At 41.7% G+C, this 26,374-nt stretch overlaps 1 long non-coding RNA gene across 1 annotated transcript; it reads left to right on the top strand.

The window, feature by feature from the left end:
* The first annotated feature begins 20,352 nt into the window (after window positions 1–20,352).
* On the top strand, window positions 20,353–25,298 carry LOC125688860 (uncharacterized). The gene is made up of 3 exons (XR_007374915.1): window positions 20,353–20,499; window positions 20,929–24,033; window positions 24,122–25,298. It is a non-coding gene; the product is annotated as an uncharacterized LOC125688860 (long non-coding RNA).
* Window positions 25,299–26,374: the final 1,076 nt, after the last annotated feature.

Genomic DNA, 26,374 nt, shown 5'->3' with positions numbered 1-26,374 from the left:
CAATGTTTTTCCACACAATGAAGTAAATGCAATTCAGACCCAGAGAGGAGAAGGGTGAAGGAAATCGGTTCTGGATGCAATCTTGGTGCCTTGTAGGTTGAGGTGAGTTCCAAGTTTTGTTTCCTTCAGCAAGAGCCTCAGTAAATGTTACCCTGATAGTTATGTTTTTACTTATTAAACCTGTGTCACAAAATTAAATTTGCTATAAATGAAAGACTGAGTAGGAGCATTCTCATCTGCTCTCTGCTACTTGTCAGCCTCAGGATGTTGTGTTACGGAGCCGTTCCTGGCTCACCAAGCCTCCTCCTCCATTATGTCAAAAGAGAAACTGGTGAAATATTCCCTTGTTACTAACTGTTAATATCTGTGTTTCTCCTTCTTCTTCTTCTTCTTCTTCTTTTTTTTTTTTTTTAACACACAATGCTCTGAAATTGAAGCTGTAGCTGCAGCACATTAGCAGCTGTTAACACATTTCTGCTGGTTTGTCCTCCAGCCATGGAACACAGATCTTCCTGCTCAGCAGCTGAGCTCCCAAGCTCTGCTTCAAATGAAAGCAAAGAACAGCTTCAAAGACTGCATCCACAGCAGTTTCCCCAGCATCAAAGGTGTAGACAGGCCCTTACCAAGATGCACATCAGTCTTGACATGCAGATTGCAGTGAGGCTTTCCTGGGATCTAATCAGGATATGCATGAAAGAAAGAAATGAAGCAGAAGTCTTGCCAAAAGTCTTGCCAGGATTTAGATGCTGGATTTGGGGGTTTTCAGTTCCTGCAGGAAATTCAAGATGGAAGTAAATATTATAGGATAGCCTTGGTGATATCTTTCAGTACCTAAAGGGGAGCTACAAGAAATAAGGGGTCTTTAGAAGGGTCTGTGTTGATAGGACAAGGAAGAATGGTTTCAAACTTAAAGAGAGGATATTTGGATTGGATAGAAGGAAAAAGTCTTCTGCAGTGAGGGTGATGAGGCATTGGCACAGATTGCCAGAGATGTGGTTGATGCCCTGTCCCTGGACACTTTCAAGGCAAGGCTGGATCATAGAATCACAGAATCACAGAATCATAGAATTATAGAATCATAGAATCATAGAATCATAGAATCATAGAATGGGCTGGGTTGAAAAGGACCATAATGACCATCTAGTTTCAACCCCCCTGCTGTGTGCAGGGTCACCAACCACTAGAACCAATGGATCAGGCCCTGGGCAACCTGATCAAGCTGTGGCGTCCCTGTGCATTGCAGGGGAGTTACTAGGTTACCTTTAAAGGTCCTTTCCAACTTTAAGGAATCTATGATTCTTTGACTGTATGATATTTCACTGAATATATTTTTTATATGCTCAAACTATGTGTCAAGCCTGAACCCAAGTTCAGGTATGAGATCTAATCAGCTGTTTAAAGGAAGGCCCATGCTGCAATAGCTCCTTATCCAGGCTGTGAACTCCTTGCTTCTGGTTTAAAGAAGAGTTGTGATGCAGCTGAGAGGAGCTTGGGAAGCTGCTATTAATAATTTCTTGCCTGCTGACTCCGTTGCTTTCTTAGCAAGTGATTATCTGAATGGATCCTCAGGATAAGTAAAGCTGACTGAAAGACAGTGTATGTCTTCTCCTTTGCAGTTATAATTTGGCAATTTTTTATGAGGGTCCCATGATCATCTTCTCCTTTCATATTTTCAGAGACCCAGTGAGGCAAGTTAGCCTGCAACAATGTGGAGAAGCACGAGTGAAATAGATCAGTGAATTTCACCCATACACACCATGTATGCCAGCTCTCATCTTTACCTTGAGAAATGTAGCATATGAATAACTCCAAAAGTGACAAAGCACATCACCTAGGATGTCTTGGTTACCATCAGAAGCTGAGAATGGGAGAAATGAAGCACTGACCTAAGAGGGAATGGAGGTGAAAGCATCAATGTGATGATGTGCACAGCCTACATCCAGGTAGCCCTTCGTGCTGCCCTGCTGTCCCATGGTGCAGAGACATGCATGGTGAAAAGCAGTGTTCCAATGGCTTCACTAGCAGTGTTTGCCACATGCCAACAAAAGGGCCACAGGGACAAACATTAACTCTGTTGTAATCATTTGCATGTGCAATAGGCAGGACATTATTTTCTTTTCCATTCCTGCAAGCATAGCCACAGATCTGAGATGCAGGGTGTTAATTCCTTTCCTGTAGTGTTCTTTTCATGTGGTCCTACAGAATAGATGATAGACACATACCTTACACACTGAATGTGATATTCAGGGATGTGTGTCCAGCCCATTAAAACCCAGTGGGTTTAATTAGAAACAATGGAAGGGAAAATAAGGGTTTTTTTGACTCCGTGAGGAGCAAAAAGCAGCTGACAACTATACTTGCTCTGCAAGTCTGGTAAGAGCAAAAGCCAGTGGCTCTGAATGGGTACAGAAATAAGCATGGAGGTTATACAATGCCTTTTCCTATCAGCTTTTCTAGAAGTTACATAAAGGGACAAAAATAGCTGCCTCTGAATCAGCAGAAAGAATGCAATTGTAGCTCCAAATGCAAGCAAGGGGATACTGCATCTCCAGGATGTTAGATATGCAGGAAGAACAGGCTATACAGGAATTTATGCTTATCATGGAGGCAGTGAGATGGACATTACCACGGTATGAGATCTCTGCACCTGGCCAGTAATCAGAAATGTGGTTTTAATATGGTTAAATATGGTTTTAAAGAATGTTCATCAGGTACATCTGTAATCAGTGTCTAGTAGGAAGCACCATCATATCTACACACAGCAGAAGTGTGGTGTTTCCAGGTAAAGCTTAGTGACATCAATAAGAACGTGAAACAAAATTGTTTTAAGTGAGGCAATAGAGACAACAGAAGCAGGGAGGTTAAAGGCTTTTTCTTTGTTTTCCAGTTCTTTTAGGTGCTTTATTCTCTAACCATAAAATATAATAGGGAAATTCCTGCTCTTCAGGATTTTTTATAGAGAAATGTAAATGTAGTCTTGAAAGAAAATCCAAGTTTCAAGAAAAAGAAAAAAAAAAAAAGAGGAAAAAGAGAAAGAATTATAGAGAAACCTGAGAAATTCAAGTGCAGTAAAGCAATAGGAGCTGATGATCTTCACTCATGGGCATGGAAGGGAATGAAGTGTGAAACAGATCTGAGTTTATGCAATCAAGGACCGTTCCAAGAGCCATTACAATCAATGGAAAGATTCTCAAAAACTGGATCAGGCCTTCCCAAATTGATTCAGAAAAACAATGAGTACCCAGAGGAAGATGTCCATCACCCTTTCAGGTCAGATGTGGGAAATGCAGTGGGGTGAGAAGTGCTGCACCAGTAGAACCAGCCAGACTGGGAGCAATCCATGCTGTATGGAAAGCTCTCTCTAATTACAGTGCTCCTTCTCGGCCAGTGAAGCTCAGCTCTGCAGGAGTTGGCCCCATAGCATTGGAAATGGCATGCGACACGACTGACATCAAGCCAGGTCCTGCCACCCACGTGGCGAGGGGAATGCTCTCAGGATCTGGCCCATCTCAGTGGCACTGCTGTGTTTACATGGCTGCAGGCTCTTGCTGCTCAGCTCAGCTCGCTGGCTTGCAAGATGCTCTACATCTGAAAGCTGCTCTTTCTTCCCCGAAATCACTGCTGGCAATCATTTGTCACTGCTAAGGACAACATCTCCCGCTGCTTGGCGATAGGGCTTCTGCATAGACGATGCCTTATGGACAACTTCAAGTTTCCAAAACAGCATGAGCGCAGAGCACGAGCCAGGCTTCCCTTTTCAGTCACTGAGAAGCAAACACTCACAGCTGCCAAGGATTTTACTTTATTGTCATTTAAGTTGGCTCTTTCTGCACCAGTCGCTGGCGGTCTCACAGTAGCAGGAGTTGAGTAATAATAGTATTTCCAGTCCGCTCACCTCCAAGCAGTGCTTTACGGGAGAGACTGCTGGGAGAACAGGATGAAGATGGTTTGTATTGGCTGTTCCTTCCCTCTTCTCATCAGACTGTGATTCAAGCTAGCATCAAGCTACAAACTCCATCACACGTCCCCCCTGTGAATTTTCCATATTCACTCCTCAGCAAGCAGGACTGCACTGCCATCCATCAGTAATCAGAGGTGCAGAGCAGGTCCTCTCTTCTTGGAAATTCTGAACCAAAGTCATACACTGTCCTTTCAGCAGTGCCATGGCTTGACTACACAGAGGCTTGGGGCTATATTTTAACCTGAGAAGGTTTCTTTAGGAAGTTTGCAAAACCTGGGCTCACCAGACTTGCCCAGCTAAATACAGGACACTCCCTTTTCCCAAAACTTTCCTCATATTCACAGAAATAGAAAACAAATCAAGGAAAGTGCCTGGAAGCAGGCTAATGTCATAAAGCTCCTAAATCAGCCCCAAAGTCATGGATACACCATCTCAAACAACCTCTAGTTGCAATTTTAATACATCTTCAGACCACAGAGAACTAGTGCTCTTTGCTGTTGGCTTCTTTAAGAATGCAAGGAAATTATAACCTCTATTTTCTTCTTTAACATTGGTCTCCAAATTTCCTAAATATTCTTTTTTTTGCTAAATTAGAGACAAAGTCACACTGTAGTGGAGGAGGAGCACCTCTGCTTTGTCATAATTTGCAGAATCCTTTGGAAGTAGGTCTCCATTCATGGTACTCACTTGACTTTGCTTTCCTGGCTTCATAGAGCACTCTGGTTTCTTGCCAGCTGCGATCAGCCCTATTAAAAAGAAACACCAGCCTGGTCCATCTGCAATTCAACAGAGCAAGAAAGGGATCGACCAAGTAAATTCATTCTCTGTTGAACATCTCATTGATTGGAGATGCCCAGGGATAGGCTGGAGGGAGATCTGAGCACTCGATACTGTGAGTATCCCTGTTCATTGCAGAAGATTTGGGCCAGATGGCCTTTAGTGTTCCCTTCCAACTGAAACAGTTGTATGTTTCTGTGAATTTCATGTAGAAACAAAGCCACAGGTGAAGAGGAGCGAGGGTTGGAGGGGACTGTGCTAACGTATGGCTCACTAAAGGAAACAAAGGTTAACAATACCATGCCACCTGGAAGGAAAAGATGCTTTGAGGATTGTCAGGGGATGTCTGAATGAGACCATGACTCGGGAGCAGCTGATTGCAGCCCTTCAGAGCTGTAATATTGCATTCAGCAGTGCAATCTTACAGCTGATAGCAACTTATTGCATCTGTTTTCTTACTTTCCAGAGGGCAGAGGGACTCTGTTTCAAATTAATGCATGATGTCTTCTGTTTGATTTAATAAACTGTTGTAAACGTAAACATCTTACAGTAAACATCACTTCAATCAAAATCTGGATAGTCCTGACTAGACTTGGAAGGTCACAACCAACTTATGGAAGACACAGAAAGAAGGAAGGACTTGCCACTTTTTTTCTTTAGTGGTTGTAAATGGTTTGTGAGAAAAAGGAAGGAAAGATCGTCCATTGTATTATTAGTTTAATGGTGATTTTCTGCCTCATAATATAAGCATCAACAAGATTTTACATCAGTAGACAGTTTTACAGCTTCCAGAACTTTTTTGGACTGAATTGTTGGGCCTGTGTGATTAGGGAGAAGTCTCTCATGAAATCCATTGGGAATTAAGGTATCTTACCTATTTTCCACACAAAGCCGCTGTGTGAGATCTGTGAGCTGAATCCCAGCAGTGCCAGAGCCAAACTTCCATCTCACGTCCCAGAGGAAAGCCCTGACCAGCAGGTGATTGTGTCAACTCTGCAATGGAGAACTTCGGGCAAGAGACAGAGAGGGAGACCTGTCCTCTGTGCTTCCTTGCAAGAGACAGCTCAGAATTTCTTTGACTAGCTCTTCTTGCACTAAAGAGCCATTCAAACACATACAAATAGCTTTCCAGATGGAACAGCCCCTGTGTAGACCCTCCAACATCAAATACACACAGAGAGCTTTCCAAGCAGGACAGCCCCTGGATAGACCCTCCAAGAAGATTTCCCAAAGCCAAGGTCTTTAGCATTGCAGGGTCTGTAGCTGTAGGGCAGGGAATGATGCCAAAAGTTCCAGACAGCCTCTCCTGGAGCCAAGAGCCTGGAAGAACAGATCTAATCTGGGCACAGCTCCCAGTTCTACAGCAGGGAGCCTGGAAGAATGGAGAAGCCAGGCCAGAGCCAGAGGTCTCAAAGCATGCCAATTCCCTGCTGCAGAGCTGCGACTCAGAGATGGGCAACGTGGACATGTGCTGAGGGTGGGAAACCAAGTCCACATGCAGGACCTCCTCTTCTGGAGACAGCTGGAGTTAGGGAGCAGTGTGCCAGCATGAGTGCCACAGCTTCTCAGAGCTTGCTGGAACAAGGCAAGTCCCAGTGTTAAAAGAGCCCATTTCTTTTCAGAGATGTCGTGATTTGGGAGTTCTGAAAGCGGAAGTTTATTGGAAATTCAAAACACTTTTTTTTTCTTTTTTTTTTGGTTTATATCCAAGATAGACAAAAATCAAATGTGAAAGATAAATAAGTAAAAGGTGGAAACTGAAAAAAAAAAAAAAAGAAGAAGAAGAAGAAAGAAAGAAAATCCCTAAAAATTTGAAACATTGCCTTTTGCCAGAGCAGTGTGTGTGTGCTCAAGGCATGGGTGGAAGGAATCGACTAATTTGAACAAACTGTGTTTTTCCGAAACGCTTCTACCTGAACTGATAAAGTGTTCCAAAGACAGAAATGTGGGCTCTGTTCCTCACCAGTGTGTGTGCAGCTACACTGACTTCTGGCAGAATTTCCCCAGAGCAAATGATTCAAAAAACGAGTGCAAAACTCATCAGTTAAATTATTCACAGCTACAGTCCCTGCTTTATTAGGCTGCTTTTCAAGGAAAAAAAAAAAAAAAAAAAAAATTATTTTAACTAATCACAAATTCAAATCACTTTGCTGGAAAACTATATGCAAACAGCTCCAGTCAGCCTTAATAGGGCTTGGGAGGAAAGCCAGGCATTGAGTTGGCCTCTCGGAGCTCCGATATCACGCTGGCCACTGGGCAGTGGTTACACAAGTCAGAGATGCAGCATGCTGCTTCTGTCAGAAGTCTCTGCCAGCAGAGGAGACAGATGCCTTTGGAGCAGCACCCACTGACCTCCAACACGCACGCACAGAGCAGTGTTTATTCACTTGTCACTAAGTGGATGTGTTCACACTCTCTCCGTTTGTTTTATTAAGTCTGACGCATTGTTGTGACGAGGCGGTGCTCAGCAAGCTGCAGAAAAAGGCCTTTCTGATAAGGTGATCCCGTCCCACTGAGCTCTGCATGAATTTGGTAACTCTTCATTCACTCAGCAAGGAGGCACTAACACTGGTGACTAACACAGAGGGCAACCTGGCTGCTGTGCAGGCTGCCTTCATGCCTGGTTGCATTTGCCTCCTTCCTCACTTTCTCCTCATAAGTTTCCCATTCTTTTACAGATCTCAACTGCAATGAAAAATTGCATCTTTAGATGACACCTGATGATCCTCCAGGTCCCTTCCAACTCAAGTCATTCAATGATTCCATGATTCAGTGATTCAGTGAACTGGGGCTCTTCAGCATGGAGAAGGTTCTAGGAGGACCTTATAGCGCCTTCAAATACCTGAAAAGGTCCAACAAGAAAGCTGGGGAAGGACTTTTTATAAGGGCAGGTGGCAACATGATGAGGGAAAATGGCTTTAAACTGAAAGAGAGTCGATTTAAACTAGAGGTTAGGAAGAAATAATTTCCTGTGGGGGTGGTGAGACACTGGAAGAGGTTGCCCTGTGAGGCTGTGGATGCCCCCTGCCTGGAAGCACTCAAGGCCAGGTTAGATGGGGCTGTGAGCAACCTGGGCTATGGGAGATGTCCCTGCCTACAGCAGCAGGTTGTAACTGGGTGATCTTAAAGGTCCCTTCCAACCCAACCATTCAAGGATTGAATGATTCAAGGATTCAAGGATTCTATGACTCAGTGATTCTATGACTCTATGATTCCATCACTCTATGATGGGCAGGCTACACCAGCAGGAAAGAAAGGAGATCCAGTGGGATAAATACAATTCTGGGACTTGCCCAGAGAAGTGGCCATGGATGGGCCCTGGGTAGCCTGAACTGCTGGGGGGGCACTCAGCCCACAACAAGAGTTGGGACTGGGTGGGCTTTAAGGTCCCTTCCAGTCCATTCTGTGATTCTGTGGTTCTATGACACAAGAGATGGTGGTTTGGGTTCTGGTTGTCCCACAGCATGCTGGTATGATGCCTAATGACTGATTCATCTGATACCTCTGTGCTGATGTTCTCCTTTTAAATGAGAAAAACAAATGTCTGATTTTCTTCTTCTCTCAAAGTCAAAGAGCGTGCAAGACCCTTAGTGTGTCCTATTACACACAGGTCCATGGCCATCCCTGACAGGTTGCAAACTGCCTCCTGAGTGCTGCTGTAACGATGAGTCAATTGTAGAGAATAAATAAGGGCAAGCCTTACCTTTACTGTAGGCTGAAAACTACTGAATATTTAAAAATCAGAGCATGATAAGGCCAAAATATCAGTTCTGCTCCCTGTAGAAAGAAATACAGTTATCATCAATTTAGAGACAGAAAAAAGATAGGAAGGATAATGTGTAGTTTCAGGGTTCCAAATGCCCTGTGGAGCTGTTGGAAATTAAACACAAATCTCTATTACAGATCTATCAACTCTCTTTTTCAAAACAAAAAAAGCCCAACAAACATTTTCCCCAAGGTCTCAGAGAAGTCAGAATGAGAAAAGAAAGCATTTTTCTAGTCCTCCCATTATTTTGTATGCGTGAGAGAGAAATATTTGTAAATTCCAAATTCAGTCAATATTTCAGGTTTGGGGTTTTTTTTGTTTGTTTAGAAAATGCGTACGTATGAATCACAGGGCTCCTATTCCCTTATTACTAAGTAAAATTTCAATTAAAAGACTGTGGATTTGCAGTCTAAAATATCTTATTTCATAGCAGAATATGTGTATATCTCAATGCATGTATGTACATGTCCATAAACATGTATATATATTCTCTAACTTTGCACTGCAAATATTTATCAAGCACACTAAATATTGTAAATGAGTACAGCTCCAGCACTCTTTCCAAAGACGTGAATAATCCTTACAGAATAATATACACGAGTCTTGCCTGTGTGTTTAGACTTCTCCTGTATATTAATTTCCTGAATAGGGCATCATCTCTGTCAGAGTCACAAAGCATCTTTTACACTGCAAGGTTCCACCATGCTCGTTGCTATAATGTGGTCAGGGACTATGAATTTTTTAGGTTCCATTTGGGGGCATTTTATATGCATATTTCATGAGAGCAGGGGGTGGGTATAATATTTTTGGCAGACACTTGCCAGGATATGGATGGGAGTCAGGAGAAGATGGCTTTTCATATAAGTAGTCAACTCCACTCAATTTAAACCATGGCTCTTGGGAAGCATTTAAAACACAGGACTTAAATGAAGCTGCACTGTAAGCAGTACAGAGCAAACCGTCTGGAGTGTATAAATATATATATATATATATATATTTATATATAGCCAGATGCTCAAGGTCACATGCACAGAGCTAGCCATTGGGGATGGAAGGCATGAAGCAGCTTGCTGGAGACAACTCCCTCTTCAGAGCTGCTCAGCCCTGAGAGGCTGCTTGATGCCAAAAGTCGTCCTTGGGGTGAACCACAGGGTCTGAGTCACTGCAATGTCTCCAGTGACAAGAGAATGGTAGCAGTTCAAGCAGCAGATGCAGAGAAAACTACAGTGCCAGTTGCTTCAGGATGCTGCGGGCCTGCAGGGATCCTCATGATCAGATCCACCCAGGCTCCATCAGGGTCCTATCCAGACAGCTTCCTAGCCTGCTGCAGGCACTTGACAGACTTCTGGATTGGCCCCAAATGCAGATGAATCCATTCTTTTTAGACCACTTACTATACATTCAAAGGAGTGAAGCACATGAAAAGTATGGTAGTCTGAACATGTTACAAAGAGATTCTGGAAACGAGTAACCCTAATGTGATTCCAAGGCCTGTATTCATCCTGCCTAACTTGAGGTACACAGCAGAGCTGCTATAATTAGTAACATAATCACCTTTAGCTCTTCTATAATCAGGGTAAAGTGATAGAGCTCCTAGCTGTGCTGGGAAGTTTCTTTCTCTTCATTAACTGCAGCAAAACATGCCTATCTTTCTGTGATCATTCCTGATTTCAGCCTTTGTGAACATCCCTATTCCTGTCCAAAGGATTCTTGGATGCTCTGGGCTATTTCTCTTGAGATTTGCTGTGAAGTCCCTGGTGACTGGAAAAACATAACACCCAATTTTAAGAAGGGTAAAAAGGATGACCCCAGGAACTACCAACCTGTCAGCCTCACCACTGTGCCAGGACTGTGCTAAGCTGTGCTAAGAAACATGTAAGGCAAGGATGTGATATGGGAGAACCAGCAAGGCTTCTCCAAGGGGAAATCCTGTTTGAACAACCTGGTAGCCTTCCATGATGGTGTCACTGAATCAATGGACAAGGGAAGAGCCACTGATGCAATCTACCTGGACTTCAGTAAAGCCTCTGACATGGTATCTCACAACATCTTTCTCTCCAAATTGGAAAGATACGGATTTGATGGGTGGACTGTTCAATGAACGAAGAACTGGCTGCAAGATCAAGTCCAGAGAGTGGTTGTGAATGACTCAGTGTCTGGATGGAGATCAGTGATGAGTGGTGTCCCCCAGGGGTCAGTGCTGGGACCAATACTCTTTAATATCTTCATCAGTGACATCAACAGTGGGGTTGAGTGCACCCTCAGCAAGTTTGCTGATGACACCAAGTGTGGGGTGCGGTCAACAGAGAAGAGAGATGGGATGCCATTCAGAGGGACCTAGACAGGCTGAGCAGGGGGCCCAGGGAAACCTCTCGAGGTTCAACAAATCCAAATGCAAGGTCTTGCACCTGGGTCAAGGCAACATCCACTAACAATACAAACTGGGGGATGAAGGGATTGGGAGCAGCCCTGCCGAAAATGAGCTGGAGGTGCTGGTGGATGGCAGCTGGACATGAGTCAGCAATGTGCCCTTGCAGCCATAAAGATAACCATCTTCTGGGCTGCATCCAAAGCAGTGTGACTGGCAAGGTGAAGGAGGTAATTGTACCCCTCTGCTCTGTGCTGGAGCCTGCTTTGGCTTTCTGTGATTCTATGATGCACCTGGAATACTGTGTTCAGATGCGGAGTCCTCAGTACAAGAGAGACATCGACCTGTTGGATCATGTCCAGAGAAGGACCAAAAAAATGATCCAAGGGATGGAACACCTCTCCTATGAGAGGCTGAGAGAGCAGGGATTCTGCAGATGGAGAAGGCTGCGAGGTGACCAGAGAGCAGCATTTTAGTATCTAAAGGGGAGTTACAGGAAAGAAGGCACAGACTGTTTATCAAGGTCTGTGGTGACAGAACAAGGGGAAATGGCTTCCAGCTTAAAGAGGGGAGATTTAAGTTGAATATAAGGAATAAGTCATTTACAGTGAGGATGGTAAGGCACTGGCATAGGTTTCCCAGAGATGTGGTTGATGCCCTGACCCCAGAGACTTACAGACAATCAAGACCTGGGCAGCCTGATCAAGCTGTGGTGTCCCTGTGCATTGCAGGGAGTTGGACTGGATGGCCTTTAAAGGTCCCTTCCAACTTTGAGGCTCCTACGACTCTGTGATTTTCTCTCAAATACTTGGATTTGTTTTTAGCTTCTCTCTAGTCATCAGATTCATTCATCAGTGGTCTTTACCTACCAGTCATTTTCTAATTCCACTTGGCCAAACTCCGTTTAACCCTTGCTATAAAATTCAATGACAGTTTTTGCGGGGAATAGTAATGGTTTAGCAAATCTTCTTCATGGTTCATTTGCCAGAAGGAACTCAGAATTTAAGGCCAAGTAAACTGCAGTTCATCTACCTATTCTTATTTTGTGAGGCTGTTTTACATAAATTCAGTTTTTAAGATGATGAAAGCAAGTCCATGATCAGGCAACAGTGAAACATACTATTATGGTGAGCTGCTAAGAATAGTCCTGCACCATCTCAGCTTGCTGGTGAGTCACTCCTACAGCCTCTTCCAGCAGCACTCAGAAAACAGCAAGCATCTGCCTTGGGACCAGTCAGTCATGTCTGCATCCAACCCTGGCGCCCGTCCTGCTGAGAGAGGAGGCTTGTCTTCACTAATTTCATGATGTCACCTCTAGAAGAGTGGGAAGCACTATTTCCATGAATAATAATGTACCTTGAAGGGCAATCAGTGCTCAAGAACAATGTCCTTGATCGTTGGCCAGCTTGGCAACCCAAAGAGCCCTCCTCCTCCTAGCACAGAGAAACACGTTATTGATTTGCACATTGTTACAGAGGGCAGTTCTTAATCACAATTAGGCCACTGTGAAAAGTCAAAGCATTCAAATCAGATCAGGGCTTTCACCATTGCAATCTGGCATCCATATGTTCAATGGCAACTCAAGCAGACGGCTTTAATTTTTCTGTAGTTTTTCTCTGAAGACTCAATATCATTTACCCCTTTAAATATGTCAGTTCTGTGTTTCTGGATACACAGCCTCATATTGTCTTTCAGAGGGCTAAGTTGAAACACAGTGCTCTATTTTGATATACTATACAATAAAAAGTCCTCTCTTCAAGAAAAATAAAGCATGACAACCACCTTTGTATCGTGAGATATTCCCAAAAACTTCAATATTTTGATCTAAGTAAAGATTACATCAGAGCTGAACCGAATTTCTTAAGTAAGTTCTGAATAAAAGTGAGGGTGGCCAGAAATAGTTTGAGTTGATTGCTAATCTAGGGTAATGAATACATCCTTCACATATTTCCAGACGTCACTCAAATATTTGTACCTGAAAGGTTTAGTGTTCAGTGAAAGGTCATGTTCATCTTGAGTTTGACTAAGAAAATTTGAAAAAGATCTCTAACTAAATTTTACAAAAATTTTTCTCTAACTAAATTTTTTTTACAAAAAGGAGTCTAAAATCCATTGACATTAGTCTACCACAGTGGAGATTCATATTCATTCTCTCAAATTGAGGAGAAAGAGCTATTTGAGTGAAAGAGTGATGGGAGCTCAAGCACAAATGGACTCTTGATCAATCACTGGGAGTATACTGACACTGAAATTTATATGCAGTTTTCAAATTTTCAGGAGACCAAAGCCTGAAACCATTGTACAGAGGTAATGGTGGCAAACATCGAGGTGGTTTTAAGAGAAGGCATAATCATTTTATAAGAGGTTTGGGACTCTTCCTGGATGAAAGGATAGGATTCCTCAAGTCCTGACACACAGGTGGTGGTTGCCTCCCAATTTTTGCATGGAAATGGACTGTTCTCCAAGGCATGGGTCCTTTCCTCCTAAGGTAACACAAAACATGCTTCAAAAATCACTTCCTAGACATACCACTTTCTTTACACTGCCTATGAGATGAGCCTAGGATGACTAGGCTAGTTAGACAGAGCTACACTACAGGATCGAGTACTTCGATTATATGACCCCTATTAATGGGACACTGTGTTTAATTTCTTTGAGTTGCACATGTCAGCTTTCTATCTAAATCTAAAGATCTAAAGAAAAATTGTTTTATCTGAGATCTGGAGTAGAAAGTAGATCTGAGGATGATGACATCATGTACTGCAACAAACGATGAATTTTAGCATCTCTGAACATTCTTGGAAGACATCAGATTCATCAGTTCTGCTTCAAGTTTTTCTGTCTTGAGTTCCTTCAGCTTTCCACTACCTCCCCAGGTGTTCTCCCCAGGTATGCAATGCATGTATCAGAGGTCCCTTGATTATAGCGTTGGCAAGCCTTTCTTCAGCAGCACGTCACCCAGTAAACCCAATGGTAAGAAAGAAAGCCAACACCTTTTTTCTTTTTTTCTTACTTTTTTTTTTTTTTTTGAAAAACTTTTGAATAACATCCCAACGAGGATCTTCTATTTGCATCAAAGAAATATGAGCAGGGCTGACATAAGGTCATTGGGAGCACAGGAGTATATAGTTTATAAATTGATGCCAGCCTAAAAGCCCCAGTAATTTTATCATGTAAGAAGTTAAAATGGTATGAGATCAGAATATCTACTTGCAACATGAGAGATTTTTCTACTGATCCAAATCCTTATTTAATAATAAACTGTGGGGCCTAAAGCCATCTCAGACTTTATTTGAATGGACAAAATACTGAAAACTTTCCACATCCCCTATCACTTCCTTAGAACTAAGAGTGGGAAGTTTGAGCAGCATGGGAGCTTAGTACTGCCGAAGGACCGAGGAATCCTGCCCAGGTCCCCAAACCTCAGTTTCTCCACTTAAACTCCAGGCAGAGTCTATTTAGAGAGTTGTGTCACGTTGATAACCTTCAAGACATGATAGTCTCTCTTTGACACTGAGAAAGAGATAACTCTCAGTATAATCATACGAATATATTTATAGTGATGACATAGATTATGTCTTCACGGCTCTTGAGCAGGTGATGGATGATGTGTTTCATCACAAGAGGCTATTTACAGCAGTATATTGACAAGCTAGGGATTTTTTTAAACACAAATTGAAAGCTCTGTCTCTTTCATAAGGCATTGGCCTTGCAAAAGCTGAAAAGACAAAGCTGAAAATACCTTATTCTCCTGAAATTTATAATCATATAACAATATGCTCTATTTCACTGTGGATAACCATAACCAAATCCCAATCCTGACTGCTCATGTGAAGCCTAGGCAACCCACAGACATAGAAGAGCCTGATCTGGCATTATACTAATGACTCACATTTTTAAAGCTTGTTTTAGCAAATTAATTGTTTAGATATTATTTAGGAGGATTAAATTCTACATTTTCTCTTGGCATTTTACCTCAGTGCTGCCACATCCAAAAGACCTTCAGAGAGACGTTAAAACGAGGGAAAACGGAATGTTATTCTCCTCTTGCTCCCCATTCCTCTGCAAAACCAAGAGCCATTCTGCATGGCAGTGTCCCCTCTCCAACCCCCAGTCCAAAATACTATGAATAAGGAGCACAGTTCTCTGTTCACTCAGGAATGCCAGATATGAAACCACAATCAAGCTTCGATCTCTTCAGCACAGCATGCTCCACATGCCAATCTACATGTTTGTTGAAAAAAAGTGATTCTGCTGGAATAAGTTTCTATTATAAGCTCTCTCTGTATACATTTTTGAGAGTTCGTATATAATTCCTGCACCAGAACCCAATATCTTTTCTGTTTTACAACTCCACATAAATACAACTGCCTTACATCTAAAGAAAATAAATTCACAATGTCTGTTCAGTTCGCCTTCTAGCAGCATCTCTCTCCCTGTGCCCAAATATAATCTCACTTTCTAACCCCAATCACTCATGGGGGGGGGGAGAGGCAAACAAATCTTACATTCATAAACTCAGATGACAGCCACTCTGAGCCATAGGAATAGCACTGAATTTATTGGAGCTGTTTGCACAGCACAAAGCAACCGGAGTAAACAGCGACTTCCAAGAGAGGCAAAGTTATCTGGAGCATCTCCAGCATGCAAAAGGCAGACACACTGATAATTGTAGCAATTATTATTTCCTTTCCCCACACCCTTTTTCTTTTTTTGTTCAGCCAAAGTCGTTCCATTGTGGACACTGCAGCACTGGACCCTGCTGGAACTGGTGGCAATTTCTATGGCCACCCTCTGGTTTCAGTGCAAGAGCTGGTAAAATGATTTCTAGGTTACCTGTCAGCATGAACACATGGAGGAAATATTGTTTGGCCCAATAACAAACGTAGGGTCTTTGTCTCTCCTTGGAGCTCATCAAGCAGGTTGGCTGACTAAGAGATCTAAGAGAACTAATCACTGTCTACACAGAGCAAACAGTAAAAGGGCCAATTTGTCTGGAACTCTGCTTTTTTAAATTATTATTATTATTACTATTATTATTAAAATAATTGAGCTCTCACAAATACTAGCTAAGCCTTGAAAGATGGATTCAAGGTTAATATACAAAATGGGAAAATGGGATAATTGCTACTACGAGCAGCAGCATTACTGCTTCTAGCAGCCTCACATCTAAAGCACAGAGCTGTCATGACAAGAGCTGGGCAGACACTGACCAGAAAAATACTCTTTGCCCCAAATTATATCAACTGAGGCAGAGAGACTGGCAAGGAAGGCACAGGGACACAGTGTGTGAGAGAGGAAATGTGTGAGATTCCTGCTTTACCTTTTTCCCCTTTTGTCTGGTTTCTTGATGCTTAGCAGCCTTTTGGGTTATGATCCCTCTCTTCCAATGCATGTATGCAGTTCCAAGCATCTTCTCTGTTCTGGCAGAACATTTGGGGAAGCTTTCAGCGAGTTTCTAAGTGAAAGGTATGCAAGTGGATACGACAGTCAGTTTGGCTTTGTTCGTGATCTTTATTCTTGTGGTAAACGCATACGTACATAGGATTGCTGCATATGTTTCCAGTCTGCCCTTGAGCATGGGATTTCTTATAAGGAGCGAAGACAAGCTGAGAGGAGAAGGAGTTTTCAGCAGCTAAGGATGCCGCATCTGATGCTTTTTGGCTTAACTGCTGACATTGTTAGGGTTCTTACATGATGACAAGAAGAGGAATGTTGGCCTCGTGTGACAAGCTGAACGATTCTTTAGTTTGATGTTTTGGACACAAATTTGAGTGTGAACCAGTGGGCTAAGCACTGAACCGAGACCTAGCTGATATTGGCGCTATGTTGCTGGCTCTTCTTGATGTCTTTGAGGAGATTTGGCTACACACACACACATTCCCATAGCGTTTTGCCCTGCTCAGTACCTCTGCATGACACTCCTCCTGTTCATATGCTCCCTTTACTGGGAGGCCACAATGAGGTCTCCCTGGAGTCTTCTCCAAGCACACAGTGTTTCTCCATACCTAATGACTCTTGTACTTACCTGCTTTTCACCTTTTCAGTCAGTCACAGTTTATGTTACCTTGTCAGTTTTCTGCGCTCACCTATTTGCTGAGCCTGAATTTCACACACAGAAAGCATCAATTTCTGCCTTTCCTTTTGTCTCTCCTCCCTTCTCCCATCTCCAGTTTTGCTCTCAGAAATAATGGTATTATTTTTGTTAAAAAGAAATGCCAAGACTGTTATTCCAACAGGTGAAGTATGACAGTATTAGAAGCACCAAAAGGCAAAGCCTTAAGGATCAGCCAACATAGAGGTGTGCTAGGCTTCCTAACTAATGCATCCATAAACATTGCTGGCACACACACACAAATATACAGAGAATATTATATATTATAATAAAGAGACTTGGGAAAGGCAGCTGAAAACAACCTGACACTGGCTCTAGACCTTCAAGATTGAGGCAGGACATGTGAGAAGAAACTCAAGCAGCAGAAGGCAGGTCTTCAAATTGAATATAAGAAGAGATTTCCACCAACACTTCTGCTCTCCATATTCATATTCCCCACGTGCTGTCGCTCCATTCACAAGTATATTATATTCTTCACTCCTAAAAAAAAAATAAATGTAACTTCAGCACCAGCAATGTTTTAAATATAACTACACACTGGAGAGCACAACTTTTATTGCCTGATTCCTGTTGCTAAAATCCACATACCTCAGAAAAGTCTGTAAAAAATATCAATTCATGCTCATTTCAAGGGAAAACTCCTGCAAACAGAAGGAGAAAGAACGAGTAGCAATTGTTTGAGGGTTCATTTTTACACTGGACTGCTCTGAAGAAACTTTGGTTTGATTGACCACAGACTCTGCCATTCCTTCTCCCCAATTTCAGGAGCTCAGTCACTCCCAGTGACTCCCAGTCACAAACATTTTGATTCATTGCAGGAATAACTACGCAAGTCCTGAAAATCCCTTTATGTGAGCAGATCATTTATATTGAGCCGTTCTTCAAGATTTCTGCAGAGAAGAGACAGTGTGGAACAGACGTGCTCCCATCCATTTGATTCAAAGTATACTTGAAGCCAAACTTTCAGGACAATATAAATTACTTCTCCAAACCTTTCTGAAAGTTGATTCTATGAAAAAAGCTTTCCCTTGTAATATGTTATCCATTATCTTGCCGTGGTGCTCTCTGTCCCATCATCAGTCATTAAGAAGTTCAATGCTATTAGTCCCAGTAAAACTGCTAGCTGATCACATGTTGTAGTTCCAGCTGATGATCATTGCCCCATGAACTCAGAACTCCTGCCAATTTTCTTCCTATTTGTATTCTATCCACCCAACCCAGATCTTTCTGAATCTGCCATCATCTTATCAGTGTCACCGGTTTCTCTCGCTCCTGATCTTGCTCCATCTTCGCCTGCAATTCAATGAGTTTTCTGCAGAATGCTCAGTCCTTGTGTTCCAGGTTTGAAATTTCTGAACGGCTGAGTATTTGCTTGCTCAGATATGGGCAGCCCGTGACAGGTAAGTGAGAGCTCTGGGTAGCACTGAAGGAGGAAGTCACCCCAGGAGTCCTCTGGCTGGAGTAGAAGATGCTCATTGGATGCTCCGGGTCCAACATGCATTTTGAAGTAACACTTTGTGTAGCCAAAACAAAACACCAAACCTTTAATGCACACCTATTGTTCTGCAATAGTAAAAGCCTGAACCCACATTACGTCCTGGCTAGTAGCACATCTATATCCGTAACCTAAATACTGCCAAGGCACAGGCATTAACTCAGATTAACTGGACCACCCTGGTCATACACATATAATGAAATTTTCAAGCTTTACAAATCAAGGTGGCTGCATAATCTTCCTTATAGGAAATGGACAATTACAACTGTCCTATGTCCAGATAAGTAAAATTGTACACATTTTGATTTTTGTTGTGATATATATATCTGTTCATATCGTATACATTTAAAAACTCCAAAATCAAGAGTGAAGCCTTTGAGTGCACACAGCATTGCTGATGATGCAGCTGATGCAGCAAGGCCATTAAGTTAATGCTGAGCACTCCTGCTTCAAATAAAACAGTTCAATACAACTATTTTGGGAAAAAAATGCAGGCATTGGTCTCAAGCACTTTGAGAGCCTATTCTGGGCTTCATCTCTTCCTGTGAGAAGGGACATGTCCGATTACTATTTGATAATGCTACATTTTCACCTAGCAAGCAATTTTAAGATAAAAACCTACTAAAATATGAAGTATGTGAGGAGCAGAAAGCATTGGGAATTTTATCTGTTGCTGCTATTTTTGTTTTATTAATTTTGTATATGGTACCCAATAGATGAAATTTAAACACAGGTATAATAAGTGAGAAAATCTGCCTGGTTCAGTATAGTCAAATGAATAGCCAAAATTAGCAAAGTGTATGATGACAACTATAGCAGTTATCTGCAATAACTCCTGAAACAATGCTGAAATTACAGACAATTAGACCAAACTCTGTACCTATCTTTGAAAAAAAAAAAGGAGGGTAAAGAAGTCTTCAACACTTTTCTCAACTGCCCAAAATCAATTCTCAGGAAAATTCCTGGAATACTAATACTTTTTGTTAAAATGAGGACTAAAGACATTTGTGTCTCAATTTCTAAATATGATTATCTGAAGAAAAAAAAAAAGACTGAGAGGGGATCTGATCAATGTTTATAAATATCTAAAGGGAGTTGGGAGGCAAATGGATGAGGCCAGACTCTTCTCAGTGGTGTGCAGCAATAGGACAAGGAGCAATGGCCTAAACTTGAACATAAGAAGTCCTGTGCTAACATGCAGAAGAACTTCTTTACGGTAAGGGTGATGGAGCACTGGCACAGGCTGCCCAGAGGGGTGGTGGAATTTCCTTCTATGGAGATACTCAAGACCCATCTGGACACCCACCTGTATGACCTACTGTAGGGAACTGCTTTGGCAGAGGATTGGACACAATGATCTCTTGAGTTCCCTTCCAACTCCTGCAATTCTGTGGTTCTGTGATTTGTGTTTTACTTATCTGTATGCATGCAACAGCTTTGTCAGCTCTAGTAAACAAAGCAAAGCAAAGCAAGACAAAAACCACCCTTCCCAGTACTCGGGACCTGAGCTGCCAAGTCAGGACACCTTTGAAGATGTGAAGATGGAAGCTGAGTGAACTGCAGCCCTGCATGGCAGATTCAGGACATACTGAGATGCCATTCCTTTGCTTTGTGCCACATGAAATTGTAAGACATGTATCACATAATCCTCCTATCACACGTGCTAAAAAGTGAGAGGTTCAAGAGTAGCAGTTCTCACTTCCATTTATATTCTCATCGTAAAAACTGAGAAGATAACACAGAAGCAGCAGAAGCATTTTGTATTTAGGGTAGCCTTTGATATCAGGTTAAAGAGCAGAATTTTTGATGAGTCAAGGTAAAGAGCAGCCCACAGTAAAAGAAATCTCCATTGCTTTTTGGCAGGGTCAGCCCAGGGGAGCTCAGGTGCAAGCAATGTACCTGAGTGACCAGAAGGGCTGCAGCCATGATCCACCCCTTCCCAGATCTCATCTAAGGGTTGGTAGTGGAGGTGCGGGTATCTCTCTGGGAATTCTCGTGTATTTGAGGCTTTTTGAAGGTAAGTAGCTTATTTCCTTTATTTCTGTGCCTACTACTGTTGTGTTTGAGTGAATATTCCCTTGTTGTAGCATGGGATCTTGCTACTCTGCTGTCACTGTTGTACTTTCCAATGTGTTGCACCCTGGTATGAGGGACTGTTGTTTTCAAGAATAGATTGAAGATGCCTTGATCCTTCCCCAGCTTTTATTTTCATGTCTGTTGTTAATTGGTTTAGTTTCTTTGCTTCCTGAAAAGTTTGATATGCAAAGCCTCTATCCCAAAGGATAAGCATAAGCTCTGCCCCATTTGATTACTCTTGCTTCTTTGGAGTTTGCGTGCTGCACACTGGCACACAGTGCAGTGCAAAGCAGCAAACGTCCCGCAGTAACACCAGAGCACTTTCTTAGAAGATACTGATTTCTTCTTCCTCCATCTGTTTTCTTTCCAGACTCAAACAAGGAACTGCAAAAACATAGAAAATGTGGAAATTAGATTATCTTGTTGTAGATGCATGCTCGGGACTGCTATGGCTTAAGGTAGAATGTTTGTTTGTGCTTTTCTGAATCCACAAGATTCTTCAGTTACTGTGAGATGTGCTTGGACTACAGAGCTTTAATCCAGAGTGGAATTCAGATGCAAACTAGTAACATGCTTCACGTGCAGTTCCATCTTAAGATAGAATATGGTCTCTCCTCAAAAAGAGGAGGAAAACACAACCAAATATTTGCAGTTTCCCAGAGTTTCAGGTTCAGCTCAAGGCTTCAGCAAAGACTTTGGGTCATTTTATCCAAATCTATCTGCCCAGCCCTAATTGCAACAGCACATATGGAAATGCTACAGTGAAGTCCTTGCCAGCACTTTCATTATAAACCCTCCTGGTTTGAGTGTTTTGTAACTCTTCCTGAAGAAGGAAGAAAAAAAAAAAAAAAAAAAAAGGCAACAGAAAGGGATGAAACTTGATATAAATGTTTTCAGCTGGGGAGCAGTTTTTTGTGTTGCAATATTTCAAGGAAATCTAATCAAAGCGTTTTGAAAATCAGAAAAGAAATTGGAAGAAAAAAACGAGGGTGGGATCACAGAATATTTGTTTTACTTTTCTTATTTTATTGTTTGTTTGAAGCACGTAGGAAAAAGTATTGCAGATCTAAACCACTTCTAAACTCTGAACTGTGGCCTGATTTGGATTAAATGTTTTGGATGATTCCATCAAAGAATTGCAATAATACCAAAGGAAAAGAATATTTGTCCATTACACCTGTTTGGAAATTGCTATGAAGGACAAGAAATATCTGCAAGGCAGTGAAAGAATACCTGGAAACTCTAGATACATTTGGTCCTGTACTGCTTAATGAAGTATATGGGTTTGCATGGAAGTAACACCTGACAGGAATCCCTCCTTAGATTAAACTCTGGTTTTGAAGAGAATCGCACAGGTCTCATCCTTCTTGAGTTTTATTCCAAAGCTTCTGGCAGAGTGTAGCTCCCAATCATTCACATGAAAGCAAAGCAAAACTTGCTTATCATTGGTGTGCACAGTTTGGGACTGATGCTGAAGTTAAGCTAAACACAGCCATCTACCAGTAGGTCTGTAAGGTTACGTGATAGGTAATGGAGGTCTACCCCACAGGAAAGATTTGGCTAGCCAATATGCATCCAGGGGCTGCTAAACAGGATGCAGGATTTCTGGACAAACAGCATGACTGGTGTATTTTAGAACACCTTAGGTGATGCTGAGAAGCTGAATCCTACAAAACACATAGATGTAGTAGGAGCTGAAGAATCTACCTGATTCTATTGGGTGTGCTCTGCATCAACTTGGCATCCTATAACTACAGAGAGAGTTCAGACATTATGTCTAGACAGATCAAAGGTTCAACAGTTCCCCATTCAGCACATTGCACTGGTAGCCATCTAGCCTAGGAATACTTTTCATCTTCTGATCTCAAAAAGCAATAGAAAGGAGTGAAGTATCTTGCTTGTACTCATGATCCAAGCATAGTATGCATTAAACATACTTGAGAAAGTTATTACTGCAGCTGGCCCTTAAAACATTAATCAGTTGGAACTCTACTCAAAACACTTGGACATAAATCTGAATTGCTGCATTGTACCAAGTTATAGGGCACAATCTAACTCAGTGTCTGAAGATAAGTGACATCAGATCTTATCTGCAAGTGACCCTCTCAATCAATTTTGAAGAGTCTCAGGAGATGGACTCTACGAGGAATTCAACTTGATGATTCTTGTGGGCCCCTTCCAACTCAGGGTATTTTATGATGATTTGAAGACAGCCCATCTGACAGCGGGCCTGTTACAAACATTCCCTATTTCTTCTCTCTATGGTTGACTGGATGCACATGGACTGTAATAGAAGTTTGGATGCATGTAATCACTAAATCTGAGTGTCTTAGTCTGGAGCTTATTAAAGACAGTCATCTTTTTGAGATGACTTCCAATCCTCACCAACAGTATCCAACAGCTTATGCCGAATGTCTTCATCCTCTTTGACTGTGAGCTGAACTGTGTTGCATTATACCACATTTGCAACAAATACAGACAACTGTGACAGCTCAGCTGGCACACAGTAGCTTGCAAAAGCATGGTAACTTGTTTGTGTCCCTGAGCTATAACTCTGAAATAGTTCAGATGCAAACATGCAGTTTGCATTCTAGCTAAATCAAGGACAAAGGCACTTAAATCCTAATGTAGATTGATGCGAATTTGATGGAAGAGGATAGCTTTTATTACAGCTCCTTAAGCCTGTCTCTCATCTAGATGGAGTGAAACGCATTGTGGGAACATGCTGGGACTTGTTTTCATTACAAATAGAGCCTGGCTAAAATCAGAATCTTTTTCACACATTTGTACTTGTTTGAACCGAAATGGAAACTGTAGACTTGATGAGTACAACTGCACAGGTGCAAAATTATTCCCTTCTGGAATACTAGTCACCTTTGTCCAAGAAAATAAGCATGATGCGGAGAAGAGCAACTGGGACCATCTTTGGAATGTGGAAATTCATATATGAGACAAGAGGCTTGTTTTAACTATCAGAACAGAAGCTGAAAGACGATATGGCTATTGAAACTACAGGACGTTTTTGGCATAAGGACAAATGTGTATTAACTGGTCATGAATAAATTTCGAAGAGACATTAGAAGATGGTTTCAAACTGTCAGAAGAGTGAGGTTTTGAAGTCAGCTTTCCCATAGGAGTAGTTATGGCAAGAAACCTAACCACTTTTATGAAGGAGCACACTAAATTTATGAACAGATTATGTTACGTGGGAGGCTGAGGTAGCATGTGGCTGGATTTGATGATCCACAAGATTCCTTTCAGGCTACTTAAGAGAAAATCTTAGAGTTTAATTTTCAACTGCCCTTTATGCTTTCTCTGTATAACCATAAAGGCAGGAATATTCTTACTTTGCACCTACAACTTTTGTGCTATTATCTTAAATAAACAATTATGTGATTGGAAACTACAGAAATAGTTGAAGCTGTGATTTTACAGACTCAAAAGTGAACAGATATGGTAAAAGAAGTCTTATAAAGTAAGTGTCTTCACAAAGTGCTTAACATCCTTTGTAAGATTTTTGTATTAGAATTTGATGAATGACTATTTTCATTTTTTCTTACTAGAAACCTGACCAATGTGCCACACTTACATGAAATATGTGAAGAAAGAGTACAAGAATTAATGCACAACTCAAGGCATGTCTGTGATACGCAAAGCAGCACAGAGGAGTAACATCTGGGAAAGAATCAAACGAACTCATTCCAGAAATGAAGCTGTTACAGCTGCATTAGCCCAGGGTTGAGCCCAGGACAGCTGGCTAGCTGAGAGGCAGAGCTAGTCATCCTGGGATGAAATCCAGTCCACTGAAATCCCGCTTTTTTCACAGACAGCAAATCAGTCCACATATTTTTCTGAACTGCTCATTATAAATCTCTCTAAATTCATTAAAGATGCCTTTATTTCATTGGAGGCATTTTCCAGGTTTTTCTCTTAAATGTGTGAGTCAAAGTTTGCTGTGATCAAAGTTCTAATCCAGATCCTGTACCGTTTTGTCTCTGCTTAATTCTTCTAGAAAGGTCTTTAAAGTTAGAGTTAGTGAGAACAAGAATGTGACTCTAGCCATTTTCTTCCTAGGAGCTCAAAAGCTATAGAAACTGGAAGATACTGTCTGCAAGGAAAGGGGGCTCAGATTTTACACAATGCTTGCATTGCAACACCACGTTGATTTTTGTCTGGTCAGTTCTGGAGCCAAGCATACAGGAGATAGAAAAGTCAAAAAAAAAGACAAGAATCTAGAGAGGAAGAACAGGACCATTGGTTCCTGCTCCTTGTATCATCATGTGTCTGGTGCATTCCTGAAAGCATGTAGTTTATCTTCACGGGGGAAAGGGAGCCCACCATATGCTTGGCGTTGACTTTATGTTCAGAGAACTGTAGGAAAAAGAGAACGAAACTCCCTTGAGATTGTTTAGAACCCAGGACCAGGATTTTGGGGAGACCCTCAGATATGAAGTCATTATTATCTGATCCCGTGACTCCTCCTCACTTCATATTTTGTGTTCACCATGAGAGCGGGGGTCCAGATTCCACACTGATGTCATCACCTACAGTTTGCTTCTACTTTGCACTCTCAGGGTAAGATACACAGCTAAGAAAAGTGGGTCTTTAGAAGTATTTATCTCTCTCCAATAGCTGTGCACTGACCACTATAACTAAGTGGTCTCCACTTACATGGCCCCCATTCCGACTTACAACTTTGAGAGAAATCCGCTCAGAGAAACAGGTCTGAGTAACAAGAATGTTTACATCTGTTAAAAACATAGAGGAAAAGTTACCTAGTGAATTCCAAAGTGTGAGTATTAAAAATACAACAGAAAAGACCTTTCAGTTATTTCCTATGGTTGCTTCTGAGTTTTTAGTCTGTTATCTTTGCTACCTGAGCTTCATTCAGGAACAAGATACAGGAAATGACATAATCAAACTTGCTGCTTTCGTAAACACTTTTTTCTTCTATCACTTTTCCCATTTTGATCTATGTGTGACACACAGGCAGTGTTCAGTGCAGTTGCAACCACTGGCTGGTGAAGTGCTAAGGACCTCCATGGAATGCAAAGCAGCTAAAGCTCACTATGTCACCTCTCATCTGCACTTTTTTTTTCTCAAGAAATTCCACCAGGTTTGTCAGACGTTATTTTTCACCCCAGAAACTATCCTAATTCCTTTATATCAACTTGTATGTTTCCAGATGTTTTGTGATCTCATCCTATACTGATGTCTGCAAGACCTTGCCTACTGTCAGAATCAAACTTTATGAGAATCTGTAAGTCTTCACCTTAGTCCTCTTCTTATGGAATGGTTTTACATTCATGTCAGTTTGGTCCCTCAGTACTCCTTCCTGTTACAATAAGCTAGTATTTGTTCTATAATTGACCAGTATCCTTTTCCATCATCCCTTTCATGAGATTCAGGTGTGACCAGCTGAGCCCTACAGCTGTCTCCTCTTTCCAGTGAATTTTTTGAAAACTGGTCCTCAAATTGCTTTGGCTTTTAGAATCTTTTGTTTTAATTTCTAGCACAGTATTTTGTTTCATCCTTGAAACCTACTTATCACAGATAGTAGAGGACTAACACTGAAGTAATGATGATACATTAGCTAAGACAATCCAGAGGCTGATCACTGTTTATAGAGCTTTTTATGTCCAGATCGTACTGGTAGTGATAAAAGATAATGAACATCAGGTGTTTTCATACTGCCATATATACCAGTGAACAACTGAAATCTTTACGTGGATCATCAGATTTAGTCAGAAGTTCTGTGTGTCATATCATGAAGAAGGAATATGTTCATACTGATGACATGGTTATAACTAAGGGGT

This window comes from Lagopus muta, chromosome 2, assembly GCF_023343835.1.
Source record: "Lagopus muta isolate bLagMut1 chromosome 2, bLagMut1 primary, whole genome shotgun sequence".
NCBI classification, from domain to species: domain Eukaryota; kingdom Metazoa; phylum Chordata; class Aves; order Galliformes; family Phasianidae; genus Lagopus; species Lagopus muta.
This window is presented reverse-complemented; position numbering and strand designations above follow the sequence as displayed.